Below are 16,041 nucleotides of genomic sequence, written 5' to 3' on the forward strand. Positions count from 1 at the left end.
TCTCTTCTGCAGTCTCTCTCTCTTCTGCAGTCTCTCTCTCTCTCCTGACGTCTCTCTCTCTCTCTTCTGACGTCTCTCTCTCTTCTGCCGTCCCTCTCTCTCTTCAACAGTCTCTCTCTCTCTCTTCTGCAGTCTCTCTCTCTCTTCTGCAGTCTCTCTCTCTCTTCTGCCGTCCCTCTCTCTCTTCTGCAGTCTCTCTCTCTTCTGCAGTCTCTCTCTCTCTTCTGCAGTCTCTCTTCAGCAGTCTCTCTCTCTCTTCTGCAGTCTTTCTCTTCGGCCGTCCCTCTCTCTCTTCTGCAGTCTCTCTCTCTCTTCTGCAGTCTCTCTCTCTTTCTTCTGCAGTCTCTCTCTTCTGCCGTCCCTCTCTCTCTTCTGCAGTCCCTCTCTCTCTTCTGCCGTCCCTCTCTCTCTCTTCTGCCGTCCCTCTCTCTCTCTTCTGCAGTCTCTCTCTCTTCTGCCGTCCCTCTTTCTCTCTTCTGCAGTCTCTCTCTCTCTTCTGCAGTCTCTCACTCTCTTTTCTGCAGTCTCTCTCTCTTCTGCAGTCTCTCTCTCTCTTCTGCAGTCTCTCTCTCTCTTCTGCCGTCCCTCTCTCTCTCTTCTGCCGTCCCTCTCTCTCTCTTCTGCCGTCCCTCTCTCTCTCTTCTGCAGTCTCTCTCTTCTGCAGTCTCTCTCTCTCTTCTGCCGTCCCTCTCTCTCTTCTGCAGTCTCTCTCTCTTTCTGCCGTCCCTCTCTCTCGCTTCTGCAGTCTCTCTCTTCTGCAGTCTCTCTCTCTCTTCTGCAGTCTCTCTCTTCTGCAGTCTCTCTCTCTCTCTTCTGCAGTCTCTCTCTCTTCTGCCGTCCCTCTCTCTCTCTTCTGCAGTCCCTCTCTCTTCTGCCGTCCCTCTTTCTCTCTTCTGCAGTCCCTCTCTCTCTTCTGCAGTCTCTCTCTCTCTCTTCTGCAGTCTCTCTCTCTTCTGCCGTCCCTCTCTCTCTCTTCTGCAGTCTCTCTCTCTTCTGCCGTCCCTCTTTCTCTCTTCTGCAGTCCCTCTCTCTCTTCTGCAGTCTATCTCTCTCTTCTGTCGTCCCTCTCTCTTCTGCAGTCTCTCTCTTCTCCAGTCTCTCTCTTCTGCAGTCTCTCTCTCTTCTGCCATCCCTCTCTCTCTTCTGCAGTCTCTCTCTCTATCTTCTGCAGTCTCTCTCTCTCTTCTGCAGTCTCTCTCTCTCTTCTGCCGTCCCTCTCTCTTCTGCAGTCTCTCTCTCTTCTGCAGTCTCTCTCTCTCTCCTGACGTCTCTCTCTTCTGACGTCTCTCTTCTGACGTCTCTCTCTCTCTTCTGCCGTCCCTCTCTCTCGTCAACAGTCTCTCTCTCTTCTGCAGTCTCTCTCTCTCTTCTGCCGTCCCTCTCTCTCTTCTGCAGTCTCTCTCTTCTGCCGTCCCTCTCTCTCTTCTGCCGTCCCTCTCTCTCTTCTGCAGTCTCTCTCTCTCTTCGGCCGTCCCTCTCTCTCTTCGGCCGTCCCTCTCTCTCTTCTGCAGTCTCTCTCTCTCTCTTCAGCAGTCTCTCTCTCTCTTCTGCAGTCTCTCTCTTCGGCCGTCCCTCTCTCTCTTCTGCAGTCTCTCTCTCTCTTCTGCAGTCTCTCTCTCTTTCTTCTGCAGTCTCTTTCTTCTGCCGTCCCTCTCTCTCTTCTGCAGTCCCTCTCTCTCTTCTGCCGTCCCTCTCTCTCTCTTCTGCCGTCCCTCTCTCTCTCTTCTGCAGTCTCTCTCTCTTCTGCCGTCCCTCTTTCTCTCTTCTGCAGTCTCTCTCTCTCTTCGGCCATCCCTCTCTCTCTTCTGCAGTCTCTCTCTCTCTTCTGCAGTCTCTCTCTCTTCTGCTTCTGCAAACTCTCTCTCTTCTGCAGTCTCTCACTCTCTTTTCTGCAGTCTCTCTCTCTTCTGCAGTCTCTCTCTCTCTTCTGCATTCTCTCTCTCTTCTGCAGTCTCTCTCTCTCTTCTGCATTCTCTCTCTCTTCTGCAGTCTCTCTCTCTTCTGCCGTCCCTCTCTCTCTCTTCTGCCGTCCCTCTCTCTTCTGCCGTCCCTCTCTCTCTTCTGCAGTCTCTCTCTCTCTCTTCTGCAGTCTCTCTCTCTCTTCTGCAGTCTCTCACTCTCTTTTCTGCAGTCTCTCTCTCTTCTGCAGTCTCTCTCTCTCTTCTGCATTCTCTCTCTCTTCTGCAGTCTCTCTGTCTATTCTGCCGTCCCTCTCTTCTGCAGTCTCTCTCTCTCTCTTCTGCAGTCTCTCTCTTCTGCAGTCTCTCTCTCTTCTGCAGTCTCTCTCTCTCTTCTGCAGTCTCTCTCTCTTCTGCAGTCTCTCTTTCTTCTGCAGTCTCTCTCTCTTCAGCAGTCTCTCTCTTCTGCAGTCTCTCTCTCTTCTGCAGTCTCTCTCTTCTGCAGTCTCTCTCTCTCTTCTGCAGTCTCTCTCTCTCTTCTGCAGTCTCTCTCTCTCTTCTGCCGTCCCTCTCTCTTCTGCAGTCTCTCTTCTGCACTCTCCATCTCTCTCTTCTGCCGTCCCTCTCTCTCTTCTGCAGTCTCTTTCTTCTGCAGTCTCTCTCTTCTGCCGTCCCTCTCTCTCTCTTCTGCAGTTTCTCTCTCTTCTGCAGTCCCTCTCTCTCTCTTCTGCAGTCTCTCTCTCTCTTCTGCAGTCTCTCTCTCTCTTCTGCCGTCCCTCTCTTCTCCAGTCTCTCTCTTCTGCAGTCTCTCTCTTCTGCAGTCCCTCTCTCTCTTCTGCAGCCTCTCTCTCTCTTCTGCCATCCCTCTCTTCTCCAGTCTCTCTCTTCTGCAGTCTCTCTCTCTTCTGCCGTCCCTCTCTCTCTTCTGCCGTCCCTCTCTCTCTTCTGCAGTCTCTCTCTCTATCTTCTGCAGTCTCTCTCTCTCTTCTGCCGTCCCTCTCTCTCTCTTTTGCAGTCTCTCTCTTCTGCAGTCTCTCTCTCTTCTGCAGTCTCTCTCTCTCCTGACGTCTCTCTCTTCTGACGTCTCTCTCTCTCTTCTGACGTCTCTCTCTCTCTTCTGACGTCCCTTTCTCTTCAACAGTCTCTCTCTTCTGCAGTCTCTCTCTCTCTTCTGCAGTCTCTCTCTCCTCTGCAGTCTCTCTCTCTCTTCTGCCGTCCCTCTCTCTTCTGCCGTTCCTCTCTCTCTTCTGCAGTCTCTCTCTTCTGCCGTCCCTCTCTTTTCTGCCGTCCCTCTCTCTCTTCTGCCGTCCCTCTCTCTCTTCTGCAGTCTCTCTCTCTCTCTTCTGCAGTCTCTCTCTCTCTTCGGCCGTCCCTCTCTCTCTTCTGCAGTCTCTCTCTCTCTTCTGCAGTCTCTCTCTCTCTCTTCAGCAGTCTCTCTCTCTTCTGCAGTCTCTCTTCAGCAGTCTCTCTCTCTCTTCTGCAGTCTCTCTCTTCTGCAGTCTCTCTCTCTTCTGCAGTCTCTCTCTCTTCTGCAGTCTCTCTCTTTCTTCTGCAGTCTCTCTCTTCTGCCGTCCCTCTCTCTCTTCTGCCGTCCCTCTCTCTTCTGCCGTCCCTCTCTCTCTCTTCTGCCGTCCCTCTCTCTCTTCTGCAGTCTCTCTTTCTCTCTTCTGCCGTCCCTCTTTCTCTCTTCTGCAGTCTCTCTCTCTCTTCGGCCATCCCTCTCTCTCTTCTGCAGTCTCTCTCTCTCTCTTCTGCTTCTGCAATCTCTCTCTCTTCTGCAGTCTCTCACTCTCTTTTCTGCAGTCTCTCTCTCTTCTGCAGTCTCTCTCTCTTCTGCAGTCTCTCTCTTCTGCCGTCCCTCTCTCTCTTCTGCCGTCCCTCTCTCTCTCTTATGCCGTCCCTCTCTCTCTCTTCTGCCGTCCCTCTCTCTCTTCTGCAGTCTCTCTCTCTTCTGCCGTCCCTCTCTCTCTTCTGCAGTCTCTCTCTCTCTCTTCTGCCGTGCCTCTCTCTTCTGCAGTCCCTCTCTTCTGCAGTCTCCCTCTCTCTCTTCTGCAGTCCCTCTCTCTCTTCTGCAGTCTCTCTCTCTTCTGCAGTCTCTCTCTCTCTTCTGCAGTCTCTCTCTCTTCTGCAGTCTCTCTCTCTTCTGCAGTCTCTTCTGCAGTCTCTCTCTCTTCTGCAGTCTCTCTCTTCTGTAGTCTCTCTCTCTTCTGCAGTCTCTCTCTTCTCCAGTCTCTCTCTCTCTTCTGCAGTCTCTCTCTCTCTTCTGCCGTCCCTCTCTCTTCTGCAGTCCCTCTCTCTTCTGCACTCTCCCTCTCTCTCATCTGCCGTCCCTCTCTCTCTCTTCTGCAGTCTCTTTCTTCTGCAGTCTCTCTCTCTCCTCTGCCACCCCTCTCTCTCTTCTGCAGTCTCTCTCTTCTGCAGTCTCTCTCTCTCTCTTCTGCAGTCTCTCTCTCTCTTCTGCAGTCTCTCTCTTCTGCAGTCTCTCTCAATTCTGCAGTCTCTCTCTCTCTCTCATCTGCAGTCTCTCTCTTCTGCCGTCCCTCTCTCTCTTCTGCAGTCTCTCTTCTGCACTTTCCCTCTCTCTCTTCTGCCGTCCCTCTCTCTTCTGCAGTCTCTCTCTTCTGCAGTCTCTCTCTTTCTCTTCTGCCGTCCCTCTCTCTCTTCTGCAGTCTCTCTCTTCTGCAGTCTCTCTCTCTTCTACCGTCCTTCTCTCTCGATTCTGCAGTCTCTCTCTTCTGCAGTCTCTCTCTTCTGCAGTCTCTCTCTTCTGCAGACTCTCTCTTCTGCAGTCTCTCTCTCTCTTCTGCAGTCTCTCTCTTCTGCAGTCTCTCTCTCTTCTGCAGACTCTCTCTTCTGCAGTCTCTTTCTTCTGCAGTCTCTCACTCTCTCTTCTGCAGTCTCTCTCTCTCTTCTGCAGTCTCTCTTCTGCAGTCTCTCTCTTCTGTCGTCCCTCTCTCTTCTGCCGTCCCTCTCTCTCTTCTGCAGTCCCTCTCTCTCTTCTGCAGTCTCTCTCTCGCTTCTGCAGTCTCTCTCTTCTGCAGTCTCTCTCTCTCTTCTGCAGTCTCTCTCTCTTCTGCAGTCTCTCTCTTCTGCAGTCTCTCTCTCTCTTCTGCAGTCTCTCTCTCTTCTGCAGACTCTCTTCTGCAGTCTCTCTCTCTTCTGCAATCTCTCACTCTCTCTTCTGCAGTCTCTCTCTCTCTTCTGCAGTCTCTCTCTCTTCTGGAGTCTCTCTCTTCTGCCGTCCCTCTCTCTTCTGCCGTCCCTCTCTCTCTTCTGCAGTCCCTCTCTCTCTTCTGCAGTCTCTTTCTTCTGCAGTCTCTCTCTCTTCTGCAGTCTCTTTCTTCTACAGTCCCTCTCTCTCTTCTGCAGTCTCTCTCTTCTGCAGTCCCTCTCTCTCTTCTGCAGTCTCCCTCTCTCTCTTCTGCAGTCCCTCTCTCTCTTCTGCAGTCTCTCTTCTGCAGTCTCTCTCTCTCTTCTGCAGTCTCTCTCTCTTCTGCAGTCTCTTCTGCAGTCTCTCTCTCTTCTGCAGTCTCTCTCTTCTGTAGTCTCTCTCTCTTCTGCAGTCTCTCTCTTCTGCAGTCTCTCTCTCTCTTCTGCAGTCTCTCTCTCTCTTCTGCCGTCCCTCTCTCTTCTGCAGTCCCTCTCTCTTCTGCACTCTCCCTCTCTCATCTGCCGTCCCTCTCTCTCTCTTCTGCAGTCTCTTTCTTCTGCAGTCTCTCTCTCTCCTCTGCCGCCCCTCTCTCTCTTCTGCAGTCTCTCTCTTCTGCAGTCTCTCTCTCTCTTCTGCAGTCTCTCTCTCTCTTCTGCAGTCTCTCTCTCTCTCTTCTGCAGTCTCTCTCTTCTGCAGTCTCTCTCTTCTGCAGTCTCTCTCTCTTCTGCAGTCTCTCTCTCTCTCTCATCTGCAGTCTCTCTCTTCTGCCGTCCCTCTCTCTCTTCTGCAGTCTCTCTTCTGCACTTTCCCTCTCTCTTTTCTGCCGTCCCTCTCTCTCTCTTCTGCAGTCTCTCTCTTCTGCAGTCTCTCTCTTTCTCTTCTGCCGTCCCTCTCTCTCTTCTGCAGTCTCTCTCTTCTGCAGTCTCTCTCTCTCTCTTCTACCGTCCTTCTCTCTCGATTCTGCAGTCTCTCTCTTCTGCAGTCTCTCTCTTCTGCAGTCTCTCTCTTCTGCAGACTCTCTCTTCTGCAGACTCTCTCTCTCTTCTGCAGTCTCTCTCTCTCTTCTGCAGACTCTCTCTTCTGCAGTCTCTTTCTTCTGCAGTCTCTCACTCTCTCTTCTGCAGTCTCTCTCTCTCTTCTGCAGTCTCTCTTCTGCAGTCTCTCTCTTCTGTCGTCCCTCTCTCTTCTGCCGTCCCTCTCTCTCTTCTGCAGTCCCTCTCTCTCTTCTGCAGTCTCTCTCTCGCTTCTGCAGTCTCTCTCTTCTGCAGTCTCTCTCTCTCTTCTGCAGTCTCTCTCTCTTCTGCAGTCTATCTCTCTTCTGCAGACTCTCTTCTGCAGTCTCTCTCTCTTCTGCAGTCTCTCACTCTCTCTTCTGCAGTCTCTCTCTCTCTTCTGCAGTCTCTCTCTCTTCTGCAGTCTATCTCTCTTCTGCAGACTCTCTTCTGCAGTCTCTCTCTCTTCTGCAGTCTCTCACTCTCTCTTCTGCAGTCTCTCTCTCTCTTCTGCAGTCTCTCTCTCTCTTCTGCAGTCTCTCTCTCTTCTGCAGTCTCTCTCTCTTCTGCACTCTCTTCTGCAGTCTCTCTCTCTTCTGCAGTCTCTCACTCTCTCTTCTGCAGTCTCTCTCTCTTCTGGAGTCTCTCTCTTCTGCCGTCCCTCTCTCTTCTGCCGTCCCTCTCTCTCTTCTGCAGTCCCTCTCTCTCTTCTGCAGTCTCTTTCTTCTGCAGTCTCTCTCTCTTCTGCAGTCTCTTTCTTCTGCAGTCCCTCTCTCTCTTCTGCAGTCTCTCTCTCTTCTGCAGTCCCTCTCTCTCTTCTGCAGTCTCTCTCTCTTCTGCAGTCTCTCTCTCTCTTCTGCCGTCCCTCTCTCTCTTCTGCAGTCTCTCTCTCTCTTCTGCAGTATATCTCTTCTGCAGTCCATCTCTCTCTTCTGCAGTCCCTCTCTCTCTTCTGCAGTCTCTCGCTCTCTTCTGCAGTCTATCTCTCTCTTCTGCAGTCCCTCTCTCTCTTCTGCAGTCTCTCTCTTCTGGAGTCTCTCTCTTCTGCAGTCTCTCTCTCTTCTGCAGTCTCTCTCTCTCTTCTGCAGTCGACCTCTCTCTCTCTTCTGCAGTCTCTCTCTCTTCTGCAGTCTCTCTCTCTTCTGCAGTCTCTCTCTCTCTTCTGCCGTCACTCTCTCTCTTCTGCAGTCTCTCTCTCTCTTCTGCAGTCTCTCTCTCTCTCTTCTGCAGTCTCTCTCTCTCTTCTGCAGTCTCTCTCTCGTCTGCAGTCCCTCTCTCTTCTGCAGCCTCTCTCTCTTCTGCAGTCTCTCTCTTCTGCCGTCCCTCTCTCTCTTCTGCAGTCTCTCTCTCTCTTCTGCAGTCTCTCTTCTGCCGTCCCTCTCTCTCTTCTGCAGTCTCTCGCTCTCTCTTCTGCAGTCTCTTTCTCTCTTCTGCCATCCCTCTCTCTTCTGCAGTCTCTCTCTCGTCTGCAGTCTCTCTCTCTCTTCTGCAGTCTCTCTCTCTCTTCTGCAGTCTCTCTCTCTTCTGCAGTCTCTCTCTCTCTCTTCTGCCGTCCCTCTCTCTTCTGCAGTCTCTCTCTCTTCTGCAGTCTCTCTCTCTCCTGCAGTCTCTCTCTCCCTTCTGCCATCCCTCTCTCTCTTCTGCAGTCTCTCTCTCGTCTGCAGTGTCTCTCTTCTGTAGTCTCTCTCTCTTCTGCAGTCTCTCTCTTCTCCAGTCTCTCTCTCTCTTCTGCAGTCTCTCTCTCTCTTCTGCCGTCCCTCTCTCTTCTGCAGTCCCTCTCTCTTCTGCACTCTCCCTCTCTCTCATCTGCCGTCCCTCTCTCTCTCTTCTGCAGTCTCTTTCTTCTGCAGTCTCTCTCTCTCCTCTGCCACCCCTCTCTCTCTTCTGCAGTCTCTCTCTTCTGCAGTCTCTCTCTCTCTCTTCTGCAGTCTCTCTCTCTCTTCTGCAGTCTCTCTCTTCTGCAGTCTCTCTCAATTCTGCAGTCTCTCTCTCTCTCTCATCTGCAGTCTCTCTCTTCTGCCGTCCCTCTCTCTCTTCTGCAGTCTCTCTTCTGCACTTTCCCTCTCTCTCTTCTGCAGTCTCTCTCTTCTGCAGTCTCTCTCTTTCTCTTCTGCCGTCCCTCTCTCTCTTCTGCAGTCTCTCTCTTCTGCAGTCTCTCTCTCTCTCTTCTACCGTCCTTCTCTCTCGATTCTGCAGTCTCTCTCTTCTGCAGTCTCTCTCTTCTGCAGTCTCTCTCTTCTGCAGACTCTCTCTTCTGCAGTCTCTCTCTCTCTTCTGCAGTCTCTCTCTCTTCTGCAGACTCTCTCTTCTGCAGTCTCTTTCTTCTGCAGTCTCTCACTCTCTCTTCTGCAGTCTCTCTCTCTCTTCTGCAGTCTCTCTTCTGCAGTCTCTCTCTTCTGTCGTCCCTCTCTCTTCTGCCGTCCCTCTCTCTCTTCTGCAGTCCCTCTCTCTCTTCTGCAGTCTCTCTCTCGCTTCTGCAGTCTCTCTCTTCTGCAGTCTCTCTCTCTCTTCTGCAGTCTCTCTCTCTTCTGCAGTCTCTCTCTTCTGCAGTCTCTCTCTCTCTTCTGCAGTCTCTCTCTCTTCTGCAGTCTATCTCTCTTCTGCAGACTCTCTTCTGCAGTCTCTCTCTCTTCTGCAATCTCTCACTCTCTCTTCTGCAGTCTCTCTCTCTCTTCTGCAGTCTCTCTCTCTTCTGGAGTCTCTCTCTTCTGCCGTCCCTCTCTCTTCTGCCGTCCCTCTCTCTCTTCTGCAGTCTCTTTCTTCTGCAGTCTCTCTCTCTTCTGCAGTCTCTTTCTTCTGCAGTCCCTCTCTCTCTTCTGCAGTCTCTCTCTTCTGCAGTCCCTCTCTCTCTTCTGCAGTCTCCCTCTCTCTCTTCTGCAGTCCCTCTCTCTCTTCTGCAGTCTCTCTTCTGCAGTCTCTCTCTCTCTTCTGCAGTCTCTCTCTCTTCTGCAGTCTCTTCTGCAGTCTCTCTCTCTTCTGCAGTCTCTCTCTTCTGTAGTCTCTCTCTCTTCTGCAGTCTCTCTCTTCTGCAGTCTCTCTCTCTCTTCTGCAGTCTCTCTCTCTCTTCTGCCGTCCCTCTCTCTTCTGCAGTCCCTCTCTCTTCTGCACTCTCCCTCTCTCATCTGCCGTCCCTTTCTCTCTCTTCTGCAGTCTCTTTCTTCTGCAGTCTCTCTCTCTCCTCTGCCGCCCCTCTCTCTCTTCTGCAGTCTCTCTCTTCTGCAGTCTCTCTCTCTCTTCTGCAGTCTCTCTCTCTCTTCTGCAGTCTCTCTCTCTCTTCTGCAGTCTCTCTCTTCTGCAGTCTCTCTCTTCTGCAGTCTCTCTCTCTTCTGCAGTCTCTCTCTCTCTCTCATCTGCAGTCTCTCTCTTCTGCCGTCCCTCTCTCTCTTCTGCAGTCTCTCTTCTGCACTTTCCCTCTCTCTTTTCTGCCGTCCCTCTCTCTCTCTTCTGCAGTCTCTCTCTTCTGCAGTCTCTCTCTTTCTCTTCTGCCGTCCCTCTCTCTCTTCTGCAGTCTCTCTCTTCTGCAGTCTCTCTCTCTCTCTTCTACCGTCCTTCTCTCTCGATTCTGCAGTCTCTCTCTTCTGCAGTCTCTCTCTTCTGCAGTCTCTCTCTTCTGCAGACTCTCTCTTCTGCAGACTCTCTCTCTTCTGCAGTCTCTCTCTCTCTTCTGCAGACTCTCTCTTCTGCAGTCTCTTTCTTCTGCAGACTCTCACTCTCTCTTCTGCAGTCTCTCTCTCTCTTCTGCAGTCTCTCTTCTGCAGTCTCTCTCTTCTGTCGTCCCTCTCTCTTCTGCCGTCCCTCTCTCTCTTCTGCAGTCCCTCTCTCTCTTCTGCAGTCTCTCTCTCGCTTCTGCAGTCTCTCTCTTCTGCAGTCTCTCTCTCTCTTCTGCAGTCTCTCTCTCTTCTGCAGTCTATCTCTCTTCTGCAGACTCTCTTCTGCAGTCTCTCTCTCTTCTGCAGTCTCTCACTCTCTCTTCTGCAGTCTCTCTCTCTCTTCTGCAGTCTCTCTCTCTTCTGCAGTCTATCTCTCTTCTGCAGACTCTCTTCTGCAGTCTCTCTCTCTTCTGCAGTCTCTCACTCTCTCTTCTGCAGTCTCTCTCTCTCTTCTGCAGTCTCTCTCTCTCTTCTGCAGTCTCTCTCTCTTCTGCAGTCTCTCTCTCTTCTGCAGACTCTCTTCTGCAGTCTCTCTCTCTTCTGCAGTCTCTCACTCTCTCTTCTGCAGTCTCTCTCTCTTCTGGAGTCTCTCTCTTCTGCCGTCCCTCTCTCTTCTGCCGTCCCTCTCTCTCTTCTGCAGTCCCTCTCTCTCTTCTGCAGTCTCTTTCTTCTGCAGTCTCTCTCTCTTCTGCAGTCTCTTTCTTCTGCAGTCCCTCTCTCTCTTCTGCAGTCTCTCTCTCTTCTGCAGTCCCTCTCTCTCTTCTGCAGTCTCTCTCTCTTCTGCAGTCTCTCTCTCTCTTCTGCCGTCCCTCTCTCTCTTCTGCAGTCTCTCTCTCTCTTCTGCAGTATATCTCTTCTGCAGTCCATCTCTCTCTTCTGCAGTCCCTCTCTCTCTTCTGCAGTCTCTCGCTCTCTTCTGCAGTCTATCTCTCTCTTCTGCCGTCCCTCTCTCTCTTCTGCAGTCCCTCTCTCTCTTCTGGAGTCTCTCTCTTCTGCAGTCTCTCTCTCTTCTGCAGTCTCTCTCTCTCTTCTGCAGTCGACCTCTCTCTCTCTTCTGCAGTCTCTCTCTCTTCTGCAGTCTCTCTCTCTCTTCTGCCGTCACTCTCTCTCTTCTGCAGTCTCTCTCTCTCTTCTGCAGTCTCTCTCTCTCTCTTCTGCAGTCTCTCTCTCTCTTCTGCAGTCTCTCTCTCGTCTGCAGTCTCTCTCTCTCTTCTGCAGTCCCTCTCTCTTCTGCAGCCTCTCTCTCTTCTGCAGTCTCTCTCTTCTGCCGTCCCTCTCTCTCTTCTGCAGTCTCTCTTCTGCCGTCCCTCTCTCTCTTCTGCAGTCTCTCGCTCTCTCTTCTGCAGTCTCTTTCTCTCTTCTGCCATCCCTCTCTCTTCTGCAGTCTCTCTCTCGTCTGCAGTCTCTCTCTCTCTTCTGCAGTCTCTCTCTCTCTTCTGCAGTCTCTCTCTCTTCTGCAGTCTCTCTCTCTTCTGCCGTCCCTCTCTCTTCTGCAGTCTCTCTCTCTTCTGCAGTCTCTCTCTCTCTCTTCTGCAGTCTCTCTCTCCCTTCTGCCATCCCTCTCTCTCTTCTGCAGTCTCTCTCTCGTCTGCAGTCTCTCTCTCTCTTCTGCAGTCCCTCTCTCTCTTCTGCAGTCTCTCTCTCTTCTGCAGTCTCTCTCTCTTCTGCAGTCTCTCTCTTCTGCAGTCTCTCTCTCTTCTGCAGTCTCTCTCTTCTGCAGTCTCTCTCTCTTCTGCAGTCTCTCTCTCGTCTGCAGTCTCTCTCTCTCTTCTGCAGTCTCTCTCTCTTCTGCAGTCCCTCTCTCTCTTCTGCAGTCTCTCTCTCTCTTCTGCAGTCTCTCTCTCTCTTCTGCAGTCTCTCTCTCTTCTGCAGTCCCTCTCTCTCTTCTGCAGTCTCTCTCTCTCTTCTGCAGTCTCTCTCTCTCTTCTGCCGGCTCTCTTACTCTCTCTTCTGCCGGCTCTCACTTACTCTCTTTCTCTCTCCTACCGTCCCTCTCTCTTCTGCAGTCTCTCTCTCTTCTGCAGTCTCTCTCTCTCTCTTCTGCAGTCTCTCTCTCTTCTGCAGTCTCTCTCTCTCTCTTCTGCCGTCCCTCTCTCTTCTGCAGTCTCTCTCTCTTCTGCAGTCTCTCTCTCTCTTCTGCAGTCTCTTTCTCTCTTCTGCCATCCCTCTCTCTCTTCTGCAGTCTCTCTCTCGTCTGCAGTCTCTCTCTCTCTCTTCAGCAGTCCCTCTCTCTCTCTTCTGCAGTCTCTCTCTCGTCTGCAGTCTCTCTCTCCCTTCTGCCATCCCTCTCTCTCTTCTGCAGTCTCTCTCTCGTCTGCAGTCTCGCTCTCTCTTCTGCAGTCCCTCTCTCTCTTCTGCAGTCTCTCTCTCTCTTCTGCAGTCTCTCTCTTCTGCAGTCTCTCTCTCTTCTGCAGTCTCTCTCTTCTGCAGTCTCTCTCTCTTCTGCAGTCTCTCTCTCTTTTCTGCAGTCCCTCTCTCTTCTGCAGTCTCTCTCTCTCTTCTGCAGTCTCTCTCTTCTGCAGTCCCTCTCTCTCTTCTGCAGTCTCTCTCTCTTCTGCAGTCTCTCTCTCTCTTCTGCAGTCTCTCTCTCTTCTGCAGTCTCTCTCTCTCTTCTGCAGTCTCTCTCTCTTCTGCAGTCTCTCTCTCTTCTACAGTCTCTCTCTCTTCTACAGTCTCTCTCTCTCTTCTGCAGTCTCTCTCTCTCTTCTGCCGGCTCTCACTTACTCTCTTTCTCTCTTCTGCCGTCTCTCTCCTGCCGTCTCTCTCTCTCTTCTGCCGGCTCTCTTACTCTCTCTTCTGCCGGCTCTCACTTACTCTCTTTCTCTCTTCTGCCGTCTCTCTCTCTTCTGCCGTCTCTCTCTCTCTCTCTCTCCTGCCGTCCCTCTCTCTTCTGCAGTCTCTCTCTCTCCTGCCGTCCCTCTCTCTTCTGCCGTCTCTCTCTCTTCTGCCGTCTCTCTCTCTCTCTCCTGCCGTCCCTCTCTCTTCTGCCGTCTCTCTCTCTCTCCCTCCTGCCGTCTCTCTCTCTCTCTCTCTCTCCTGCCGTCTCTCTCTCTTCTGCCGTCTCTCTCTCTCTCTCTCTCCTGCCGTCTCTCTCTCTTCTGCCGTCTCTCTCTCTTCTGCCGTCTCTCACTTACTCTCTCTCTCTCCTGCCGTCTTTTTTTCTGCTGTCACTTTCTCTCTTCCTCGTCGGAAATGTCACTTTTCCGCTTAGTCGTACGATTTAATTGCTGATTGGAGGACAGTGTTGTCAATCATGGAGTGCCGTGCACTGATTGGTGACTGTTCCTATAGCCCCACCCTACTCACGAGTACAATTGGTGAAGTTCCGGGTAGCTCCGCCCCCGCCTCCAGTTTCAGTGTTTACCTCTATCTCAGCCAGTAAGAAAAAGCTAAATATAAATCCTGTAATCTGATTGGACCGTGAACGAGAGAAGACGGAAACTCCGCCAATCAGACGCTCACAGCGCAATCGCCGATCTGTTAATTTTCTTGGTCGCAGAAATATTACGTCATCTCGCAAGTAAGTAAGTGAATAGTGATCTCGCTGCGCCCCCTGCTGGCCAGTCTGCAGAATGCAGGACTGATTAGTGTGAGTGCGGCGCCGGGGAGCGGAGACACCGGAGGAAAACCTATATATGTATAATATATATACACACACACTGCACATACACCTCTATATAAACACACACTGCACATACACCTCTATATACACACACACTGCACATACACCTCTATATACACACACACTGCACATACACCTCTATATACACACACACTGCACATACACCTCTATATACACACACACTGCACATACACCTCTATATAAACACACACTGCACATACACCTCTATATACACACACACTGCACATACACCTCTATATACACACACACTGCACATACACCTCTATATACACACACACTGCACATACACCTCTATATACACACACACTGCACATACACCTCTATATACACACACACACTGCACATACACCTCTATATACACACACACTGCACATACACCTCTATATACACACACACTGCACATACACCTCTATATACACACACACACTGCACATACACCTCTATATACACACACACTGCACATACACCTCTATATACACACACACTGCACATACACCTCTATATACACACACACACTGCACATACACCTCTATACACACACACACTGCACATACACCTCTATATACACACACACTGCACATACACCTCTATACACACACACACTGCACATACACCTCTATACACACACACACTGCACATACACCTCTATATACACACACACTGCACATACACCTCTATATACACACACACACTGCACATACACCTCTATATACACACACACTGCACATACACCTCTATACACACACACACTGCACATACGCCTCTATATACACACACACTGCACATACGCCTCTATATACACACACACACTGCACATACACCTCTATATACACACACACACTGCACATACACCTCTATATACACACACACACTGCACATACACCTCTATATACACACACACTGCACATACACCTCTATATACACACACACACTGCACATACACCTCTATACACACACACACTGCACATACACCTCTATATACACACACACTGCACATACACCTCTATACACACACACACTGCACATACACCTCTATATACACACACACTGCACATACGCCTCTATATACACACACACTGCACATACACCTCTATATACACACACACTACACATACACCTCTATATACACACACACACTGCACATACACCTCTATACACACACACACTGCACATACGCCTCTATATACACACACACTGCACATACGCCTCTATATACACACACACACTGCACATACACCTCTATATACACACACACACTGCACATACACCTCTATATACACACACACTGCACATACACCTCTATATACACACACACACTGCACATACACCTCTATATACACACACACACTGCACATACACCTCTATATACACACACACTGCACATACACCTCTATATACACACACACTGCACATACACCTCTATATACACACACACACTGCACATACACCTCTATATACACACACACACTGCACATACACCTCTATATACACACACACTGCACATACACCTCTATATACACACACACACTGCACATACACCTCTATATACACACACACACTGCACATACACCTCTATATACACACACTGCACATACACCTCTATATACACACACACTGCACATACACCTCTATATACACACACACACTGCACATACACCTCTATATACACACACACTGCACATACACCTCTATATACACACACACACTGCACATACACCTCTATATACACACACACTGCACATACACCTCTATACACACACACACACTGCACATACACCTCTATACACACACACACTGCACATACACCTCTATACACACACACACTGCACATACACCTCTATATACACACACACTGCACATACACCTCTATATACACACACACACTGCACATACACCTCTATATACACACACACACACTGCACATACACCTCTATATACACACACACACTGCACATACACCTCTATATACACACACACACTGCACATACACCTCTATATACACACACACACTGCACATACACCTCTATATACACACACACACTGCACATACACCTCTATATACACACACTGCACATACACCTCTATATACACACACACTGCACATACACCTCTATATACACACACACTGCACATACACCTCTATACACACACACACTGCACATACACCTCTATACACACACACACTGCACATACACCTCTATACACACACACACTGCACATACACCTCTATATACACACACACTGCACATACACCTCTATATACACACACACACTGCACATACACCTCTATACACACACACACACTGCACATACACCTCTATACACACACACACACTGCACATACACCTCTATATACACACACACTGCACATACACCTCTATATACACACACACTGCACATACACCTCTATATACACACACACTGCACATACACCTCTATACACACACACACTGCACATACACCTCTATACACACACACACTGCACATACACCTCTATACACACACACACTGCACATACACCTCTATATACACACACACTGCACATACACCTCTATATACACACACTGCACATACACCTCTATATACACACACACTGCACATACACCTCTATATACACACACACACTGCACATACACCTCTATATACACACACACTGCACATACACCTCTATATACACACACACACTGCACATACACCTCTATATACA

General features: G+C 50.3%; 1 protein-coding gene across 8 annotated transcripts in view; it reads right to left on the reverse strand.

Moving 5' to 3' along the window:
* Window positions 1–12,924, reverse strand: part of LOC141264809 (uncharacterized) — a 277,922-nt gene extending 264,998 nt beyond the window's left edge. For 4 of the 8 annotated variants that reach the window (XM_073677148.1, XM_073677150.1, XM_073677143.1 and 1 more), the window contains exon 1: window positions 12,826–12,924. The gene's annotated coding sequence lies outside the window, so the exon portion shown is untranslated. The other 4 variants (XM_073677145.1, XM_073677144.1, XM_073677146.1 and 1 more) reach the window with 4 other exon arrangements.
* Window positions 12,925–16,041: the final 3,117 nt, after the last annotated feature.

The sequence above is a fragment of the Phyllobates terribilis genome, unplaced genomic scaffold, assembly GCF_046119375.1.
Source record: "Phyllobates terribilis strain yellow unplaced genomic scaffold, ASM4611937v1 Scaffold_4__5_contigs__length_816908805, whole genome shotgun sequence".
NCBI lineage: Eukaryota > Metazoa > Chordata > Amphibia > Anura > Dendrobatidae > Phyllobates > Phyllobates terribilis.